The 22,130-nt window shown below is 39.7% G+C and overlaps 1 protein-coding gene and 1 long non-coding RNA gene across 2 annotated transcripts in view; one reads left to right on the top strand and one right to left on the bottom strand.

Moving 5' to 3' along the window:
• The window catches only part of PELI2 (pellino E3 ubiquitin protein ligase family member 2), a 195,530-nt gene that overhangs the window by 11,077 nt on the left and 162,323 nt on the right, over positions 1 to 22,130 (top strand). The gene's annotated exons all lie outside the window — the stretch shown is intronic.
• Positions 10,858 to 12,919, bottom strand: LOC103886263. Its single transcript, XR_004184897.1, has 3 exons — positions 12,835 to 12,919; positions 11,045 to 11,119; positions 10,858 to 10,948 (listed from the first exon to the last, which is right to left on the bottom strand). It is a non-coding gene; the product is annotated as an uncharacterized LOC103886263 (long non-coding RNA).

Here is a 22,130-nt window from a genome sequence, read left to right as displayed (position 1 = left end):
AGTGATCTAAGAACTCTTTCCTGTTAACCATTCAGACAACTGTCCTCCGGAGCCTTGCTTTCCCTGGAGACCCAAGGGATGAGGTCCTGAGTGCTTTGTCCGCCAAGAAGGGAGGAGAAGGACCCATAGCCCCGTGCTCTTTCCTGCATCTGAGGAGGCAGAGTGTGCCGACCAACTGGGGGATCGCCCTCAGGAGGCAAAATGGGCTTTTTCCTCCAGGGTGTTGTGTCAAGCAGTGGTGGGCTTGTCCCTCTGCCTTGGGGTCTTGGCTGTCTCTTGCTGAGCTGTGGCAGCAATAGTGTGGAGCAGGTGGGACTGGCATTTTGCCCCCAGATGAGCCCCTCTGAGGCTCTGAGGGTGTAATTGATCCCATTGCTGGAGAAAAGAGCAGAGCAGATTTCTGGCCTTGCAGTGTTTGCTGCAGGCGGCGGCCTTGGATTGCTGAGGGGCTGCCCTGCTTGGCCTGGTCGTGTTCCCATCTCTACCTCTGCCATTTCTTCAGGTTGCTCCTTTTGAATTGAAGTGGAGGTCCCTGGCCAGAACCTGCAGTTAAAAATTATCCTTAAAGAGGAAGCATCGAGATCTGAGTCTTTTTTTCTTTTCCTGCGGAGATGAGGAAATTCTGGCTAGACTCTTGCTGCATAGTGGGTTGGTTCTTCCTGCTCCTTGGGGGAGGTGCCCAGAGGGGTGGCTCCTGAACCCTGATGGTATCTGTGCTTTATTGAGTGCTGATTCTTAGCTGGGTCCTTTGTAAAGTGCTGTTCCTTGTGTGGCCTCTTTAAGTGTTCACCAAGGGAGGTGGGTACCATCACTCACCATTTTATGCATGAAACTGAGTCATGATGCTTGAGAAGCCTGTGCGGGGCCACGTGTGACAGAGTGCTAATTCGAACCTAGGCCTTTCTGACTCCAGGTTGTTCAGTCCTGCCTTTAAGTATGTGTTCCAAAGCAGTTTTGTATGTTTTTATTTTGTTTTTTAACCAAACCCTTGCCATACTGGGTATTCTCATTAAACATGGTGTAAAACTTCACTCATTCAAAGAAGTTACCAGTAAGGTGAATTTTTTTTTCTTGGGTTTACAACTTTTATTAACTTTTTTGAGAAGTTGCCCACATACGTGCTTTGCCCATGTAAGTATTGTGCTCCTAGTATGTTTTCAGAAAATTAAATATATGTTTTTGAGGAAATAAAAATGAATCCTCATATCTGCCCTATTTGCCTGAATATATTATAATGTATATAATTATATTTCATATTGAATTGATGCATCAATGTGAATTGGATATTGGATAAAGGCAGGAAAAGCTGCCTTTATAATCCATAATAGTAAGTTCATTTCTCTAGTTTTCAAGATAATCCATTTTCTTTCTCCTTCCAGAAAAGCTGTCTAACCTTATTAGCTATGGCATATAGCCTTGAAATCTTTCTTCTTGCTTTTGTTGCTGTTGTTGGTAATTTAGGCTAGAATTTGTATTTTGTTTATAGTTTGGAAAAGGGGCTTCAAGTACTTTCCCTCTCTAATATCTTTGCCTGCGACTAACGTCACTGTTATGTTGATTTTTCCTTACTTGTCTTTTGATCTTCCTGTTAGTATTGATTAAGGGAAAAGACCATATAGCTCCTATCTCCTCACTAACAGTACTTGGTATAACTTGTTCCAGCAGTGGCACTTGGTTTAGCTAATCCAAAAAAGCAGAGTCCAACAGCAGTCCAGGAAAAGTGCCTTTTATTTGCTTATTGTGTTAGCTTAGACCAGATGCCAGCTCTAAGGCTTTGATGAAACTCAGTTGATTTAGACCCTTCTGAGAGCTGGCATAGCTTTTACACTGTATAGGTTGAACCTTCCTGTGAGAGCAGTTAAGCCTTTTTGGTTACATAGGTGGTGAGGTACATATGACCCAGAGTTTCTGAAAAACATTCTGAGCAGGCAGGCATCTTGAGAGATCAGTTAGTAAAATACCAAAGGACAAATACAGCATCTTCATAAGCAGTATTAGATGTTATATGGGAAAAACTAGAGACTTGGAAGCACTGCAGGGAAGTAATTCAATCAGCAGGTTCTGCTAATGTAATAAGTGACACAAGGGTGAAACCTGAGTAGTTTACACGTACCAGAATGCCCTTCAGTTGAATTATTGTCTTATCATAGTTGCCTGCCTGTGCACTACTGTTTTGAATATTAAAAGATAGCACAGCTCACTTTTTCCCCAGATGGAAAAGGCCCAAATCTTCATCACCTTAGTAATTTGTTTCCTCTTTTTCCCACTCCTTACCCCCTTTAGTCAAAGCTCATGTTTTGGGTTTATTACTTGGAAATCTTGTCTGGGATAACAAAGCATACAGACTTGGTGTTGTATAAAAACCACTGCACTCCAGCCTGGCTGACACAGTGAAACCCTGTCTCAAAAAAATGAAGTAAAACTGCTCTTTAATTGTGCCGAGTTCGGGAGAGAGTTGCTTCTCTCTCTGCAGGTAGTGCGGAGGTCTGAGCAGAGGAATTTCCCGCTCACTGAATTTTCCTTTCTCCTGTGCAATTTACTAATTATAAATTAGTAAATTGAACTGCCAGTCTCTTGCCCAGTGTGAGAGGCTTATAAAGGGGCCCAGGCTCCTGCCACATGCCATGTGCTCCTTTATAGCAGCCCTGGAGGAGGCGATGCCATCCCATTGAACAAGTGAGGAAATGCTGATGTCCAGGCACTCAGTGACTTGTGTGACTCTGCACAGTCAGTAAAGGATTTTGAAGTTCAGAAATTTGAATCCAGGTCTGAGATTCTAAAGCTCAAGTGTATTCCACTTCTCAAAGCCTATGTATACATCTTATGCTTGTATCAGGACTTTACAAGACTGGAGTCACTGCCCAAAGGCTGTATCATTGTCCGTAATAACTTCTGATAGAGATCAGGAGGATGTAACTTAATGTTTTACATTAAGGTCCGAAGTTGTAATGATGACAGTGGAAATGCTGGAGACTTCCCCGTGGGACTCCTGTCGTGGGGTGGACAGCTGTGTAGGCGGACAGCCCTGCTGGAGCCACCCCCGCCCCGCTGCTTGATGGCTTGGCCTGCTTGTGTTCCTGTTCTGTTCTTCCCTTCCAGGCCCACGGAAAGGGTCAGAGGGTGCCTGCCCCTGTTTTTCCTGTTACCTCCATTCAGATCAAATCCAGACAATAGAGCTCAGCTCCCTCAGGAGAAGGGCTTTCTGTAGCCCTTTCAGCTCAGTTTAAGTGACTGTTTCTCTGATCTAATTGGGTCTTTTTATCTACTTGAACACTCACCATGTTGGTTACCATAAATCACGCCCTCTTCAATTTTGCTTGTGAAATTAATTCACCCCAGTTTTCGCTAGGTTAAGCCAGTTTTAAGTTATCTCTCATTGATTCCTACAACTTTTAGATGTGGACACTAATCATTAACACAAATCATTTAGCTTTCTTCACTAAAAAATTTGTAAATGGGATTTTTTTCTTAAGGCAGGCCATTTATATTTAGGTAGTATTGTATTAATTTAAAAGACTGTATACTAAATGGTATGTTAATGAAAATTTTGGAAGAAAAATTTTTCCAAATTTTGGAAAAATACTCATTTTTCTTTAATCCATAATGCTAATGTTATTTTCATTTTTTTACATTCCCTTCTAATTATTGTCCATATACATATGTATTTTCATACACCTCATTTTGAACATAGTATATGTGCTTCTTTTTAAAGCTTTAGCCAACTGACTTTCATTTTTAGAGAATTTGATTAATGCTAAAAATCATTTAAAATAAGCCAAACATATTATTTCTTCATCAGAGTGAGGTATATGTTAATAGGTGAATACAAGTCTGCTTTTTTTTGGGGGGGGTTGAGGGGGCAGCATCAGGAATTGCCATGTGATTTCTAAAGTCTCTGTATGTTTTAACAGGATATATGGGAGGAGGAGAAACAGTGTTTTGTCCTCTGAGATCTTTGGAAGATCTCTGGAAGACCCAGAATGTATGCACAGGGCATGGCTTCTGAAAAGAAGTCTGTTAGGTACTTAGAGGAAAGGACACTACATTTTACACATCCTGCCCAGGCAAGCTTGGGATCCAATTTTCTGCCCTTGGGGCCTTTCCCCCACCCCCATTACATGTTCATATGACTTTCTTCTTTTTCTTCATCTTTTGTGCTTTGGCACATGCAACTCCCTCTGCCTGCTACAACCTGCTAAACTGATAGGATTTAGCCCAGGTGTCATTTCTAGCATGATGCCTTTCCTGAATCCTCCCCCTTTTCCCTCCAGTCAGGAGCAAGGATTTCTAGTGACCTTTCTGTGCCTTGTAAATGTCCCCTCCTTTAAGTGCCATGACAGAGCAGGGTCTGGGGCTCATTCAGCTGTCATCTGTCCCAGTACCTGGTGTACTTGGCACTACGTGGAGCGTCAGAATGGATTGGAAATATAAACATTCTCATAAGGATATCTTCTTCCTCCTTTTTTCTGTACCCTGATGTAGTTTGTAAGAATGTGTTATTTACTTTAAAATAGGTACTTAGTTTATTTATATTTCGTTAGTTTCCTAAAAGCATTCTCCTGTTTGTGTCTTCCAAGGTAAGGTAGATTGTAAAATTATTCAACACATAGCTATTATAAGTACTCATTGACAATTGACTGTCTGGTTCTCAAGTGAGATGGTGATAAATTTTAAAGTTTCCTTCTAAACTTTAAGAAAGAGAAGGGGTTACAGTCATGAGTACAGAGATGTGGCCTGAAGCTGACAGTGATTTCAGCTTTTTGCCTGAAATGATCTTTCTTAGTGTGTAGTATTAAAGTTTCCCCAGAAAAATCAACAAACCGAAACATGTTTTGACAGTAGTGATAAAGCTTTATTTTTACTCAAAATTAGTTGCTCTGGTTTCTTTTCACTCTAAAGTCACAGATAAATATTCTATTATTTTTTCTGATAGTTATCACATCTGGCTTTTGCATTTGTATGCTTGTATTTGTGTATCTCTGGATCTTTTACTTTTCAACTCCTTTCCTTTGATTCTTAGAGAACTTTGTGCTTGTAATCTATATGTGATATTTGCTGTTCAGCCAATTTTGATGTATTCTTTTTTCATGTCGCTACAAAAATACTTGCTGTTTGTTGACTTTTTTTCCTCCACCCTGCTCCTATGTTGAGTGCAGCTTATTGTATTTGAAGCAAAACTGCTGGAGTGATACCATGAAAGCCAACTTCAGTCTATTTTTTTCTTCCTTTTTGTCTTTCTTTTTTAAAAAAATCATTATGAGGAACCAGTAATCTTGTCAGTAAACTATTTCTTTTTGCTAGAGAGAGTTGAGTATAGCAGGAAAATATAAGCCATCTTTTTTTCTGTTTTTCTTTTATTACACCATCCCCCAGTCCAATTTCCCAACCCACCCTCCATTCGTAGAATTCTCAAATGAATATTCAGCTCCTTTCTCCATTTCTAATCTAGTTTTTATAGGGACCATAATGGATAATGAAATTTCTAGAATTCAACTTACTGATAGGATTTGTAACACATAAAAAGGGAAATGTAATATTTTTTAAAATTACGTGTACAGTGGAGAGCAATGTGGTGGCATAAATTATTCTGAATTAAAGTTCTGGGTCTTAGTGGTGTCTCTGCAACCCCAGAGCTGTAGTGTAAGTGTGAAAGATACACAGACACAAATCTGGTTCTGTGAGCCTGTGTGCTGCTGCGTGAGGGGCCAGCGAGTAGAAGGGTGAGGCCTGCTGCCCAGTGTGTGCACACACCTTGGGAGTAAGTCACAGTCCAAATGATTTGTGAATTGTGGCTTTGTGAAGTGGCTTAATGAATTTGTTCATTTAGTTTTGGTTGGATTGTAATAAGAGACTGTCTTATGGTGAGTATCTGGCCGATTATATTTTGCCTTGTAGATTTTCTTTCTGGTGTGTAATGGGTACATGATCTCAATAAAAAATGATCCAGAAATTGCAGATATTTTCTCTGATAAGTAATCCTCAAGGATGGTAGCTCAGAGATTTTGAGGGCATGTTGGTGGTTGATGAGTCAATTTATTATTGAAGATCTCTCTAAAGTGAGATTTCTTCAAGAGCTGACGTCTTTTGGCTTTCTGTTACAAATGTATCAGCTACGCGTGGTGACTATTATTAAATTGAAAACAGCTTTTATTTTTCTGATAGACTATTTTTCAAAATCTGGAACTGTTGTTTCTTCTGGACCAAAAGTAACTGGGTGAAAAAATGGATCAAGACTAAGAGAATAATATGCTGTATGTTTTGCTTGCTAAGAAAACTTGAGTGAGTGGCTGACAACCTTGGCTTTATGTAGTAAAGACCTCTGTTAACTGGAATGCGTCAGAAGAGGCATCCTTATGGACTGTGGAAGTTTTAGGTTAACTGATAATTAAGCAGAAATCTTTGTAGAGGAATTTTTTTTTTTTAATTAGAGTTTGTGATTCTGCTTTTTCTAATATAACATATGGAATCTGCTTGCATCTTTCTTTGGTGGATGAGGCTTACCTTGTTGATCTTTCTGAACATTAGTAATCATTGCATAACACTGTAAATTTAAAAGACGTAGAAAACTGGGACCCAGTGGAATTCTCTGAAAATCCCATTTATACATTTTATTCTTATAGATAAAATTAAAACTTAAAAACCAAGTTTAAAGGATGTTTTAAAGGACAGAAGGTATTTCTGTCATCCAGGGTTCCACCGGTTCACTTAGATTCTGCATATTTGAGTTTTTGAGTATTTTCAAGGGAGTGTGGTGGAATGTTGAGGTCCACAGTGTCTCTAGTCACACCCAGAGGTTCTGGATTTAGATAGCATGGCAACAAAATAAACATGTTTACTTGGTGCATCTGCAGTGTCTATAATTTAGAAGCATCACTGCTGTCAGATTATATTTTTAACCTTTTAAACTGGCACTTTCTTGTAATACATTGGGCTGTTGAAAATCAGATTAAATCAGGGTTTCAACTGAGGAGAATTGGGACTGGAAAGCAAAGCTGGAGATGTCATATGTGATATATCATTCTCCAGAGCTATTTAGTTAGAGGGATGCCTTTTGTTTAAATAAGAATAAAAATATTAATTGGCTACTTCAGCCCACTGATCTTGGAAATTGTTACATCCTCTGATGTAATTTATTAGTGTAACTTACTGAGTGCTAGGGGTTTTAATTGGTGCATAAAGCACAGAATTTATATGGGACTCCTGCCAAGGGTCTCACTCTAAAGTTGAATGTGTCTTTCGTTTTCTCTTTCTTTTTCTCCTCTTTCTCCTTCCCTTCCACCATCCCTCCTCTTCCTCTCCCTTCTCCACTTCTTCTCTTTGTAATTGTGCACTCTGAGATCATTACTTTCCAGGTAGACCTTGGCAGTTTGTCTTTGGCAGTTTCTTCTAGGATACATGTGGAGAAAAACCCACCAATATAGAATTAGTCTGTTTCCTCAGCTTCTTGAAAAACTACTTCACACTTCCTTGCCTTCTAGTTAGAGGTGACAGTGTTATGCCTGGCTAGTGTCTAGTCTTACGTTGACTGGACAGGTTTGCTTGGGTGTTACTGAAACAAAATGAGTTTTCACCTACCCAGTAGAAACCTGTACTGCATAAGAGGTAACAGTGTCAAGTTTAAAGCTAGGAGTTAAAGATGGGATTTGTAACCTCTTTCAGAAAGTTTTATGTCTCATTATTAACACAAGCCCATAGTAACTGGTTTTTTTTTTTTTTTCTTAGAAGAGAAAGGCTGTTAAGTATGTGTAGTAAGATGAATTTTTCACGTGAAATTTGAGAAGTGTCTTTCTCGGTCACTGGAGTGGGTAACAGAGAAAAAATGAGCCTTTTGGACCACATAGCATGTCATTGCTCTGCCTCTGGATTAAAGTGGAGGAAAAGAATGAAACCCTACACTACTTAGAGCTTAGCGGGTCATTGGAACCTGTCCCGTTGCCAGAACAGCAGACTTCTTTTTCCAGGTTCCCTAGAGGGTACTCTGACCCTGGTTCCTTATCACCTCCAGAATGTTGCTGATTTGAATGTCTTAAGTTTGATTCTTCTGCTGAAGATCAGGCTCATGCATCTAGAAAGGAGCAGTGTAGAAAAGTGCATGGTTTCCCCTTCTAGGGTATTGAGCAATATAGTTATGAAAAAGACCACTCTTTTGGTGTGTGGAGCTCTAATTTGACCATCGGTTGTTTAAAAAGCAAGGTTGTGCGATCACATTTGAGGCTGATGGATTTAAGATGTTAAACTGTTCTGAGTTTATTTAAATTGCTGATGTTCTTTAGGGAGTTGAAAACATTGATCGTTGCAGAGAATTCAGAAACCTTTAAGAGTAGTGCTTGGATCATTCTCATAGAACTATTAGTTGATGTCAGATATTTCAGTTTGAGGTTGGAATGAGCTCGCTTGCTCTGGGCTGTGGTTCCTTGCCTGACATCACTTCTTTACCTACGAAGTTATGGGAAGCTCCCAGTTGCACATTTCCCTTGGGCAGTCTTGTGACTGCTGCCTTTGCTGCTTCTGTATCCGTGGAGGAGGCTGCTTTGTGTGCTCAGACACTCCGCAATGGGGGTCAGCCAGGCCACATGCCTTACCTCTCCCAGCCCGCTGTCCCTGCACCAGCTTGCCACTGATGCCTGTGTCTATTAGGTGCTCACCAGAGCGTTGCAGGGCTCAGAAAATTGCTTTCTCTAAGAACTGGCTGTTTTTGTTTAAATAAGTCGTTTTCCATGAGGAGGTACAAGTAACTTCAGGAATATTCTTTGAAAATTGTACATGTGTTTGGCAAAAAGGGCCACATTTCAAAACAGATAGTGCATTTCTACATAGATTTTGACACAAAGTTCCATACATTTGGAGTTAGAGTCTGATTGTGGAATTAGAAAAGGCATTTTCCAGGATTTGAGCGTTTCCTCTCTTGGGGGTCCCCTGCAACTTTTTAAGCCAAGTACAGGTGATTCTGTGGTTCTTTCTTTCAAAGACTGAAAAGTATTCGTGAATTATGTTCTGCAATATCTACCTTTTATTAGACTATGAAATGACAGCTGCTTAACAGGAATATTATAGTTTTGACTTTAGTAACTTCGTAAAATGTCCTGCTTAGTACACTTAAGAAAAAGTCAGATCTACTATCAGTGATGTGTGAATAATAATGGAATATTAAAATTTTAAAGGTTTGATCCAGCAAGCCTGTCTTAGCATTTATTCCGTTTCAGACTATAACTGACTTATGGCATAACTAAAATATATAGTGAGCACGTTATTTTCGCATATTGTCAGTCTAGTAGTATCTGTCATTCATTCACTCAGCTTGTGTGAAGTCTCAATCGTGTGGTTATGGAAACGCTGAGTTCAGGTTGAAACAATGATTTCTCCTGTGTTGTTGGTTTGCCTGTTTTCTCAGGTGCCTTTTCACAGCCTGACTTTTACTTCTTTCCTGCTGACAAAGTTGATGAACATGTGGGAAGGCAATGGGAAAAAATGGGGGTTACGTGTGATTCAAGCTGGTCCAGCCCAACGGGACTGGAGGGATTTTCAGAATTGCAGGGACAGCTGGGTAGAGGGGGACTTACTAGATAAACCACAGAATCCTTAATTCTCTAACAGTGTGCCTTGCTTCTCGCACACCCCAGATGATAGGGTATTGCCTACCCAATCACTTTCCTTGGTGTGGTGCTCGCTGGGGGTGGAGATAGAAGGGGAGGAAGGAAAGGAAGACAGATGGGCCAAGGAAGGTGGAGGAGGAGGGAGAGGATGGGGGAGGAGAGAGACCTTGTGGGCTGCTGAATACAGTGGGATTGAAAAATGGTGGGTTTTCTTTGTGCTTGGTAGTTTCATGATTTAATTGTCTTAGACTAGTTATGAAACTATGAAAATTGATTGATTTTTATATATTTGCTATGAGATTGCTTATTTTCTAAGGAAAGGACCCTGTAGTTTTTGTTGCGCTGTGACAGTTCGTTATTGAACTGACTTCTTACCCCCGATTTGTTGCTCCTTATTATTGTTTACCTTTCCTTTTCGTTCTTCTTCTTTGGGTACATTTTACATTTTGGTTCGTTAAAAAAAATTTTAGATTTACTTTTGTAAAGTACCTGAAGGTCTTTTAAAAAAATTCTTACTGCCTTCTATGTTTTCAGCTTGTCCCCCCACAACACACACCTTTTTTTGTTTTTCTATGTTGCAAACTTTATTTTTTTAAAGGTAATTTTCTAAAAATATGATTCTGCTATCCAGTGAGACTCTACTAGCACAGATGAAAGAAAAACCGACCCAGGAGAAGTCCTCAACAATAATCATGTCACACACCACTCCCAATTCGGCAGTCTTTATAGTTGGTAAAATTCAGCTCCTTTCTTTGGAAGGGGTGGTGCAAACCAGCTTCTTTACTAAAAAAAAAAAAAAAGGTGAGATTTTAGTATTTGAGGTTTGTCATTTGTAGGGCAGCTCATTGCTGTTCAAACTGGCTTTCATCAGAAATGAATGATTAATTTATTCTGAAAATGGACCTTTCCTCCTTCCCCCTTCTCTTTTTCCTCCCCTGTTAACGTCTGAGCACATGTCTGAATGAAATGGAAATATAGCTCTGTTGATTATAGCTAAATCATGCATCATGCCTCAAACATGTATAATTTAGAGCTGGGTGCTTCAGTTGAGTGCTCTTCCATCTGAAAGGTTTGCAATTTTACAGAACTGATGCATGCTTCTCATTAATGTCGTCAGGACTTGTAAAGAATAGTTAATAACAGCCTCCTCCTCCCAAAGCACAAGCACATTCCTTCTACCCCATTGTACTTATTCATTTAAAATGAGTTAAAACCATATCAATGGTCACTTGAAATGAAAGCCATTTGAATATATTCTTGTTAGGTGCAAATTAATTTAATTCTTCAAAAGTAGTCAGAGCAACAGTAGATACAACAGTGTCTCCTTAAGTTCTATTTTGCCTTCACAGTGAGGTCTAAAAAGAAAAGGACGTTAAATTTAATCAAACCTTGGAAAACAACTTCTGTTTTGAAAACAAGTTTTTGAAAGTTTCTAAGTCAAGACTACCTACATTAAAGAGTTACATGCGATGCAATGCAGTCCTCAGGATCATATGCCTCTTTAAGAGGATGTTTGTTAACTTCTCCTGATGGAATAATGGCAGGGAAGAAGAATATTGAAGACTTAAAAGTGTTTTAGTTTTTAACTTTATCCCAAGGACTTAATAGTGTTTTCAGTTTGAAATTTTGGTTTAACCACAAGATGGAAAAATTGACGATGCAAGAACTAGTGCACACGGGATCTAATGGGCAAGTTGGGTGGTGACTTGGTATCATGGGAGCATCACTGTTCATCCCGAGGTACAGGAGGGAAGGCCAAGAGAATGGCAAAGATGCATGAAGCTGGCGGGTTTGCTGGCCTGGGCATGGGGATGCTGACATAGCAGCTGACCATTGATTTCTGTCCTTTTTCCCTGACTACTGTATTGTTTAGTTGTGCTGTCAGCTGAGGAGAGCATTAGTTCAGGAGTATAAAAATAGTTGTTTTGTCTGGTTTGGTGAGAACCCAAAGGCTATGGCAAGGCTTGGACCATCAGGGAGGGATGGCTGTTCATAGTACTGAACAGTTTCCTGGGAAGTCTGGGATTCCCTTGCATAGATGAAAGTAAAACTTGTTTCAGTCAACTTAAGACAAAGTTTCTGTTTGATTCATAATGAAAATGCTTAACATTTTCCAGGCATTATTCTGTTTACTGTGTGTATGGGTCTGGGAAAATTAAATGTAGGAAGAGATGTCATCAGACCAGAATCTTGTATGTGCTCTCCTGTGCCCTCAGGGCTTTTGTCAGGAAGGACGTTAGGACTGGCAAGGCAAGACTGGCTGGCACAAGAATGGCCAGTTAGGCAACTAAACATCTTTTCCTCTTTGGCCTGTTAGGTTTTTTTCTGAGGTGGAATTTGCCTCACAGTTTTTAGGAGATAATTTATTTCATAGACCATGTAGTCTGTTCTCACGTGGCTATGAAGAAATGCCCGAGACTGGGCAATTTATAAACAAAAGAGGTTCAATTGACTTACAGTTCGGGATGGTTGGGGAGGCCTCAGGAAACTAACAATCGTGGCACCTGATTGTAAGGCGCCTCTTCACAGGGCAGCAGGAGAGAGAGTGAGGCAAGCAGGGAAAATGCCAAATGCTTATAAAACCATCAGACCTCATGATACTCACTACCATGAGGACAGCGTGGGGGGAACCACCCCCATGATTCTGTTACCTCCACCTGGCCCAGCCCTTGACATGTGGGGATTATTACAGTTCAAGGTGAGATTTGGGTGGGGACACTGAGCCAAACCATATCAGACCCTATTCCTGGATTTGAATTATTAGTATTTCATGACAAGGAAAATTCCTTGTAGCGTTGTACAAAGGCCTTCATAAGCTTAAACAAATGCAAAGGGTGTTACTTGTGGCTATTCAGTACCACATCAGTGTAGTTCTGATCTTTTCCAGCTCTAGAGAGTTCTTGTATTAGCAGTCGTCTCTTAAGTTACTGTGATTTGAGTCTACCTGTCCCCCTTGGAAATAAGAGGTCACCGTGGCTCTTAACTTTGGATAGCGACACTGATCTCTGCTTCACCTGTAAAATTTTGGCTTACCCTTTAAAGTTAAAACAAACTCAGGGTTTCAAGTAAATAGGCAACAAATACATTACTCATTTAGAAGTCTGTTGGACGGAATCAAGACATGCCACTTCTTGAATGCTATTATCTCTAACTGGAGGCTTGCTCCTACCCACTGCACCGTCTGAGAATATGGTGGGCTTGTGAGAGGAAACTCCCACTGAGCCATTAGGCTCCCATTTACCTAGTAACTCGCCCCTGGATGCCTCACAGTCGCTAAGTTGTCAGAGTTAGGAATTTAATACTTAGAAGTGGTGGTGAGCTCCATGCGTGGGGATGACATCATAGTAGTATCCGTAACCTAGAACCTGGCAGAGGCCTAGAATATTGTGGGGGCTTAGTAGAAATGCATTAAACAAGGAATGAATGAATCAATCTTCCACACCCTTCTCTTTGCATACACATTTACACATAATTACATATATATTTGTCCTTTACAAAATTCTCAGTTTGATTTTTTTCCTTCCTGGCCAGTTCAGTTCCTTTTCATTGTAAATGAAGAGGATGAGGTTATGGCATACTTTTTTTTTTTTTTAAAGCACTAAAGATTGCTATTTATAATACTTATTTTTAATAAAAATAGGAGCACATAGCCTTCATGTTTCAAATAAAAAAGATGAAAAAAACTACTGCCCTATTTTTTTAAGTTTAAAAAATTATAGGACCAGATTTAGATCTTTTTAAACTACAGCTTTTTTTGTTTGCTTTTCATTTTGATCTTGTGTAAAAATGGTTCAACTAGTACAGAGTGTTCCCGTATATCCTTCATGCTTCTTCTAGTATCAGTTTTCATATTTATGGAAAAATTATGGAGCCTGGAAATCAACAATGGTACAATATTATTACTGAAACTACAGATCTTCTATGAATTTCACCAGTTTTTCCCCAATCCCTTTTTTTCGGTTCCACAATCCAGTCCAGTATCTCACATTGCATTGGTTGTCATGTCTCCTTATTCCCTTCTTTCTAATCTGTGACAGTTCCTCAGTCTTTCATGACCATGACACTTTCGTTGAGCACTGGTCGGTTATTTTGTAGACTGCCTCTCAATTTGGGTTAGTCAAGGCTATCCAGTTTTGTCTAGAAGTCCATTGAAGTAATGTGTTCTTAGTGTATCACAGCTGGATACATTGTATACAAATGATAATGAAATTTGTCTTACCTTGATCACTTAGTGAAGGTGATGTCTGCTTAATTCTCCTCTGTAGTTAGTATTATTCCTTTGTAATTGATAAATATCTTGGGGGAGACACGTTGAGATGAATTTTCATGTTTTCCCTTAGACTTTCACCCACTGATTTTAGCATCCATCAGTAGATCTTGCCTGCAAGTCATTTCTGTGATGTTTGCCTAATGGTGATTTTGTATTTCCTTTATTTCTTTTATGTTTATTGGAATTCTTCCATAAGGAAGATCTGTCCCTTCTCCTTCATTTAAATATTTATTCAGTTTTTTATATCAAAATGGAGTTTCAGGTATTTATTTTGTCCTATGATTATAATCCAAAGGAGTAAATTATTATTTACTTTTTTGCTCAAACTGTTTCAGCTTTGGCCATTGTGAGTTCCAGCAGGTTGGCTCCTGTGTCCTTTTGACATGCCCCATTGGGCACTTCCTTGATTTTTGGCAGCATATGATGTTTTAGGCGCACCTTGTATGTTCCCTGTCTCAGCCTGCAATCAACCACTTTTTCACAGAGCCTTATTTCCTTTTATTAGAGGATGATATTTAGAAGCCAGGATCTGGGTGCTAATTGAACTCACTGCTTCTGGATTATCGTTGCTTCCAAACCTTCTCAGTGGAGAGCTAGGAAAAACATGCATGTATACTAGCCTATGCTTGTATATACATCTATATTTATTTCTGTATACATGTATTTGTGTGTGTGCATGTGTATACTCATACTATACTACCACTGATTCCAGTCTAACACCCTAAGAATCATTCTAGCCTTCTCTCTTCCCTTGTAACTTCTTTCATAGACAGTGAGAAACTTAGTTCTCATTACTACAGCGTATTTACCTCTTTGTTCAATCCTATTGTATCATTGAGGATTCAACCAGAGAAACAGAACTAGCAAGAGATATATTAAAAAGATTTCTTGCAAAGAATTGGCTTGTGTGATTGTGGGGCTGGCTTGGTCAGTCCAAAATCCATAGAGCAGGCTGCCAGGAAAGACAGACTAGAACTCTTGGGCATGAGCCAAAGCTGCTGTCCACAGGGGGGATTCTTCAGGGAAACCAGAGTTCTGCTCCTAAGCCTTTTCATCTGATTCAATCCCCACAGGCTATCTAGGAGAATCTCCTTTATGTAAATATAACTGATTATGAACTTTAAAAACATCTACAAGATATCTTCATAGCAGCATGTAGATTAGTGTTTGAATAACTAGGGACAATAATCTGGTTGAATTGACACATAAAACTGGCCATCACACCTAATATATGCATAATATAGTTACAAAATTGCTAATATGATAGACACGATTATAACATTTGTGAAATTATAAAGAATTGTAAAATTTACAGACATGATGAATGTAAAATAGCACTGTTCAGAATCTCTAATTATACCTTTTATTTATAGTCTTGTTGGGCCTCTTGCCCTATAACTCCAGCCCTGTCTTGCCCTGTAACCTCAGCACTTAGTATGGGGCCTGGTACAGGAATAAAAGGAATAAGGATTTCTATCCTCATATTTCTTTATTAGTGACTTTACTCTTTGCCAGTATTTCCATTACAGGAGAAGAGGGATGTGGAAGACCCAGTTTGGAAGGGGTTAGAAAAAGACCAAAAAGTGGGTGTTAGGTTAAGTCCTGGATTCTAGGTGTATTGCTATGAAGAACTTCCTGAGACTATGTTCTTTATAAAGAAAAGAGGTTTAATTGGCTAACAGTTCTGCAGGCTGTGCGGGTAGCGTGGCTGGGGAGTCCTCAGGAAACTTTCAATCATGGAGGAAGGCAAAAGGCAGGCACATCCTCACATGGCAGAGCAGGAGAGAGAGAGTGAAGGGGAAGGTGCCATATACTTTTAAACAACCACATCTCATGAGAACTCTTATCAATCATGAAACAGCGCTAGGGGGATGGTGCTAAACCATTAGAAACCACCTCCATGATCCAGTCACCTCCCACTAGGCCCCACCTCCAACACTGGGGATTACAATTCAGCATGAGATTTGGGTTGGATCGCAGCCAGATCATATCTCTAGGAAGATGTTTCATAAATGTTCTTTTTGCCTCTGGTTAATATTGAAATAGTTCAGTGAATGACAGATCCGTTTCATTCACAGAATGCCTGCTTTCCCTCCCTTCCCCACACCTTTCCACTCCTTCTACAAGTTCTGCTTAGTTAGGTTTTATACCTTTGAGAGCAGGATAACTCCCCATGGTTTAAAGTTCCAGAATAGATTAGCTGAGGGCATTATCAGACAGTAACAGTTCACATTTTTGTTGTTTGGAGTAGCAGCAGAATGCAAACTATCATTTATTCAACCATATTTTATGAGGATTTTTCCTACGCCATGCATTTGGGCTACAGAAAGGAAAAGATATGGCCTTTGCTATGAAAGGGTATATATTCTAGTGTACTGTTTCTCTAATTTGAGTAACATATGGTTCTGTTTCAAATGGAAAAGAACTATCTGAACTCCCAATGTTGACTTACGTTACTTTTGTTATAATATTACATAAGTGTGTAAAAACCTGTAACTAGGAATAAGCACCTTATGCTTATATATTTTTTACAGCTATAAACCACAGCCAGTTTGTAATGAAATATAAAACTATAAAGCCATTGAAATCCAAACTGACTGTATTAATTTAATGTGACAGATGACACTGTTTTGCTAAAACAAAAGGACTATTTGCAATACAAAATATTGTATTGACTCATCCAGGCAGAGGTTTTTGAGTTCAGACTACCTCTCCTGTGTGGGATGACTCAGTGTTCCCTGTTCTGTGTCGGAAATGCTGAAGTCCTGGTTCTTGTGGAGTGCAGTATGATTTCATTTGGTCTTCTCTTGCCCCAAATGCATCATCTGTGTAGTAGGTCTGCCTCTTGGTTTTTTGTTAGTGACAGACAATGGAAAGGGTAACAGTTTGCCCCATCATGACTCTGAATGCAGTACAAACTGGCCCTGAGAAAGAAGATTTAAAAATAGGCTTCTTTACATATTGTGGACCCCTAAGAATAGGTCCATGAATCTCCCTTCGAGACACATTGGTTCCGTGGAGAGAGAGGTGCAAACATACTTTCACCATATGATGTGCTCATTGCTGTACTGGAAGTTCGTGTATGGTACCATCTGATGGTAGGAGAAGTTGTGAGCATTAGGTTGAAACTTGAAGAATGAGAAGGATTTTGCCAGGCTGACATGTAAAGGAGGGCATTTCCAGCCGGACTAACAGCATGTACACAGTCATAGGGTTTTGGAAGAATGGGTGGTTCTGTACTACTGGAATACAGTACAAACTTGTGAAGTTGAAAGTAGCATTCTAGCACAGTCTTTATTAGGGAATTCTTATGTTTGCATGATGAGAGATAAATTTTACTCGTGTAATAACATTATAAGATAAAGGTCTTCTTTTTTTTCTTCTTCTTTACTGAGGTGTTCTTTATATGCCACACCTTACCTACTTCAGCATAGTTCAGTGGTTTAGTAAATTTACATATTACTTTACGTATTCATCACCACAGTCCAGTTCAGAATACTTTCATCACCGTACAGTGTTCCCTCCTGCCAGTCTGTGGTTAATTCCTGTGCTCGTCTCAGCTCTAGGCAACCACTGATCTGCTCTTTGTCTCTATCATTTTGCCTTTTCTAGAAATTTCGTAACGTAGGATCACACAGGATTTAGTCTTTTGTGTCTGGTGTCTTCCACTTAACATCATGTTTTCAATAGTCAGCCATGTTGTAGCATGTATAAGCACTTATTCCTTTTTATGACCAAGTGATATTCCATTGTATATCAATGGCCATGCCACATTTTGTTTATGTGTTGATAAGTTAATGTACAGTTGGATGTCTTCAAGTTTTGGCTATTATGAATAGTGCTGTTATGGACATTTGCTTGCAACTCTTTGTGTGGATGTATGTTTTTCTTTGGTAGATACTTAGTAGTGGAATTGCTAGGTCTTGTGATGAGATGCTGTACCATCTTACTGAGTTTATTGTATTACTGGCAACAAGCCATAGTGTTGTCATTTGCATTTATGGTGAACAGCAGCACATGTACGTGGGGCAGAGGGAATGAGAAGATATGAAAATCACTGGTGGGATGGCTTCTTTCTTTGTCTCTCACTTAACATTCCGAATTCCTACACCAGCACCAAATTGCATAGAATGGCATTCTGAGGGTATAACTTTCTTCTTCCTGAAGTTTAACGTTTATATTAATTCTTTTTCTCTTTATGAGCTCTGGTTTTATGTGAACTATTTGTCGATCTGTGGAATCTAGAAAAATATAGTGATCCCCAACTGGGCTAAAACAACACTGTTATAATTCTCTGTCTTGTGATGGAATTCGCTGGCCCTAGCCTTTTAGAAAGTTAGGCAAAAGCTATAAATATGTAGGAGGAAGAGCAGATATTTTGAGGTGTGTGGTTTGGGTATGTGTTAAAAAGGAAAACTAGAGTACTGTTATGTTATTACCCATGTGGCATTTTGACCACAGCCTTATTAGTCTGACAGGTTGTCTTGGAATCAGATTTGGTACAAGACTTCATGGTCTGTGTAACTGAACCTGGGAACAGTTCAGTTTAGGTTTGGTGTTTTAATAGCATTAGATGAGAAATACAGATTACTGAATACCTTTGGGTCATAATATAAAGTTCAGCACCAGATCGTTGTCTTTCCCTGGTAAATCCACTTCCTTATGCTGGATTCTGTCTCTGGGCAGCTGGCACTATGAGCTGTGCAAACCGGAACCTGGAGGTCAGCCTGGATCCTTCCCTCACCCCTCATGTCATATAAATCCCTGAGCTTTTTTTTACTTCCTTATGTCCAATCTGACTTCTCTTTTCTACCCCAGACTTGCCTGTAGCCTCCTTATTCCTTTTCGTCTTTTCTCCATTCCAGTCCATCCTTCACAGTGCTAACCAGAGAGATCTATTAAAAATGAAAAGAGCTGTGACCCAGTTAAGATTTATGTAAAAATGTGTATGTGTATGTGTGTTGACTCTAGGATAAGGTGTAAATGTTCTGTGGTGTAAAAGGGCCTTCACAGTACGGGCCCTGCTCACATCAGCCCCCTCTGTGTCCTCATGTACAGGCTGCAGCCTATTCTTGGAGCTTCTCAGGTGGTCCATGTGCTCTTGCTTCCAGGCCTTCACAGATCCTGCTCTGGCTGTCCGGGACACCCTGTCCTCCCCAGCCCTTGTCTGCTCTGAACATATAAATTTAAGGCTCAGTGTAGGGGCCTCTGCTGCCCGAAACCTTCCCGCACATCTTTTCCCTCCTCTCTTCCTCTCTTCTGTGTTGTTCTGCGAGCACTTTTGCAAACCTTCCTGTTGTCCTTTGTCCCCAGGGACTGTAGCAGTGTGTTCTGCTCCTCTGCTGAACTATGCACTCCTGGTAACAGGGACTTTTCTTACATGTTTGTGACCCTGGCGTCTGGTCCTATGCTTGGCACAAGTGAATACTCCACAAGGCTTTTTCAGATGAAGAGGGAAGAGGAGTGAGGGAAAATGGGGGATGGGAGCAGCAGATACTTGTGAGAAGTGAGAGGCAGCCCATGAATATCGGAGGAGGAGGTGTGTGGGTAACTGTATCTTTCAGGAAGGCTGAGACCCAAACCCATTCACTGATGGGAAAGAGCTTCATGAGAGAGGCCACCCCCTTAGCTTGTTTCGGTCATCAAAGACCTTGTGCTGAGAAAATGTAGACTGACATTTTACCCAAATTCTTTAAACTAGGGTTTAAATATTTTTGGCCTTAGTATGTATGGATCCTTCTGTGAAGGCAGATAAAACATTCTAACCAGGGTTGTAATAAAATTGAAACAAGAGTTGTTAGATGCCAAAATGGGTGAACCTACTAGGTAAGTGTTAAACCACACATCCATGGTTATTGAAAAGTGAGGGCTTTGCAAACAACGTACTTTTCCCTGTTTAACTTTCTTCTTATGCATAGTTCTGCTTTACGTATTCTGGTAAGATATTCTGCACACTGCAGCTTGTTCTTTGTCCTTTTTTATTTCTACAACTTGCCAAGTGTAATCACATGTGGAATTATGCCTTACAAAATAAGAATGCCTGCCTCAAGGAGCATGGGCGTCTAGGACGAAAATGCTATGAGAGAAGAAATATAAGAATATGTCTTATCAGCAGGTATTTCTCCATTTGGCTCATGGTTCAGTTTGCTTGGAGATTGGAGCCCACCTTTTACTTTTTTTTTTCATTTTAAAAACTACATCACATTGTGAAATCTTTTTTGTTATTTTGGTAGATTAATTTTTACCTGACCTTCAGAAGTCATGTTGCCTCAGTTCATTTCCAGATTCTCTCACTTTGCAGTATCTCTGAAAAAATCTTAAAATCTCTAAAATATTGTATATGTTGTGTTTTGTTTCTTGGTCTAAAAGCTCAAGTATCTTTTAGGGATTAATACAAATATTTTGTGTTTTACTGTCATTAAGGATGTTTAATGTCTTTCCTCCCATGTATATAAAACATGCATTTTCCTGCCTTCTTCCTTTTTTGGTGCTGGTCGGAGATTTAACAAGTCTTGCTTCCCTATAACTCTCTATGCTGCTCCAGCTACCTAGTGGATGGGATTAATAGTTTTCTTAGAAATCTATGTTACAGACATTAGTAATATTGTTATTAAGAGGAAAACGTTAATAACTTTAGTTACGCTTGCTACCTTCCCTCTCAAGTGCTTGAGATGTAAGGATAAATAAGGTAAAGTGCTTTGATCTCTTCAAAAGCAAAGTAGTTTGAGGAGGAAATACTGTGGGGATTAAGTCCCTGGCAGAAAGCACGGCGTAACTGTCAAGTGTGTCTGGTGGTTAACATTAAGATGCAGTGTTAACTGCCAATATGCCAGCTTGAAGGAAACCATTTCCCCATGTATAAGCCAAAATAAAGAAATTCACTTAGATAGAGTTTAAGAATGAAGATGTATTTTAATGAATGCTATGTATGTTAATTAATCCAATGTAATCTCATAATTGATCCCATTTTCTATTACCCATATGTTTAGTTTTTTGAAAAATTATTTTAAGTGTACTCAGTAGTCACTCTAAGATAAGTGATTTTTTTGTCAGGCTAGCCTATATCTGACACACTACTCAGTACTAGAGTATTTATTAATGAGTTTTGGGAGTAGGTAATTAACATAACTAAGAATGTTTAAGTATCTGTTTATATATTTTGAGGTATTTATAGTACTTGAAAAATATCTTACAACCTTTTATTTCCAAGATTCTAAATATTTGAAGGGCTGTCAGGTAGAAAAGTGGCAGACTTACTTGCATTGGTTAAGAGGGCTTGATACGGACATTGAGTAAAAACGACAGAGAAGCCAAGTTTAACATAATATACAGAAAACCTTTACTAGGGACATGAGCTGGCCTTCTGTGGCTGTGCTCCATCCAGTTGGGACAGCTGGTCGGCCAACCCTCTGTCTCAGAGCTCGCAGAGTGGATTCTGGGCAGCACTGGAGTGGCTGGACCAGGTGATGCACAGGATTCCTTCACCCTTGACCCTGAGAAATCTGATGTAACTTTATGGATAAGAAGATTGAAGTTTAAGGAGATGAAATGATTTTGTCTTTTGCATGTTAAGAACTATGAAAATGAAAGATTCAGGCACCCTTGCCGTCTTTGTGGCTGGAAATAAACAGTGAAAAATGAGATTGAAGTAGGTGCTTCTGACAGTGTTGCCTGCCTGCCCATACCCGCCCACAGCACCCCGTGTGGCCTCTTTGCAGCATCTTTGGTGACTTGGAGCAGTTGCAGGGTTTAACGCCAGGTGGCCTTTGCCTGTCATTCTCCTGTTGCTCCCTCCCTCGTCCCCCATTTACCTCATGAATTTTTACTTCTATCCATTGCATTGTTCTGCAGTTACCACCTCTGTGAACTCACTTTTGATCCTCACTTATCTTTACCCCATGGTTACTGCTCATCCTTGCTGGCCCCAGGTACTTCAACTGTGATGCTTCCTTGCTATTTTACACAGACCTGTTCTAGAACAACATTACATACTGTAAGTGTTTCACATTTCTCAAGGGGCTGAACTTCCTCAGTGCATTGTGTGACCTTAGTAATACCTCAACCGTTAGAATGTAGTTGTTCAGCTAGGACCTGAGTCACAGTGTTTGTTCATCCCAGTTCTGCTGCTTCTTAGCTCCATGATGATGAACAAGTTACTTAACCAGCACCCCAGTTTCTCTTCTCTTAGATGAGGATATTAACAGGGCCTCCCCCATAAGTTTAAGATTAACTGAGTTAATATATGTAAAGTGCTTAGAACAATATCA

Source organism: Papio anubis, chromosome 7, assembly GCF_008728515.1.
Source record: "Papio anubis isolate 15944 chromosome 7, Panubis1.0, whole genome shotgun sequence".
In the NCBI taxonomy this organism is placed as follows: Eukaryota; Metazoa; Chordata; class Mammalia; order Primates; family Cercopithecidae; genus Papio; species Papio anubis.
Note: the sequence above shows the minus strand (reverse complement) of the source record. Positions and strands in the feature narration are given on the sequence as shown.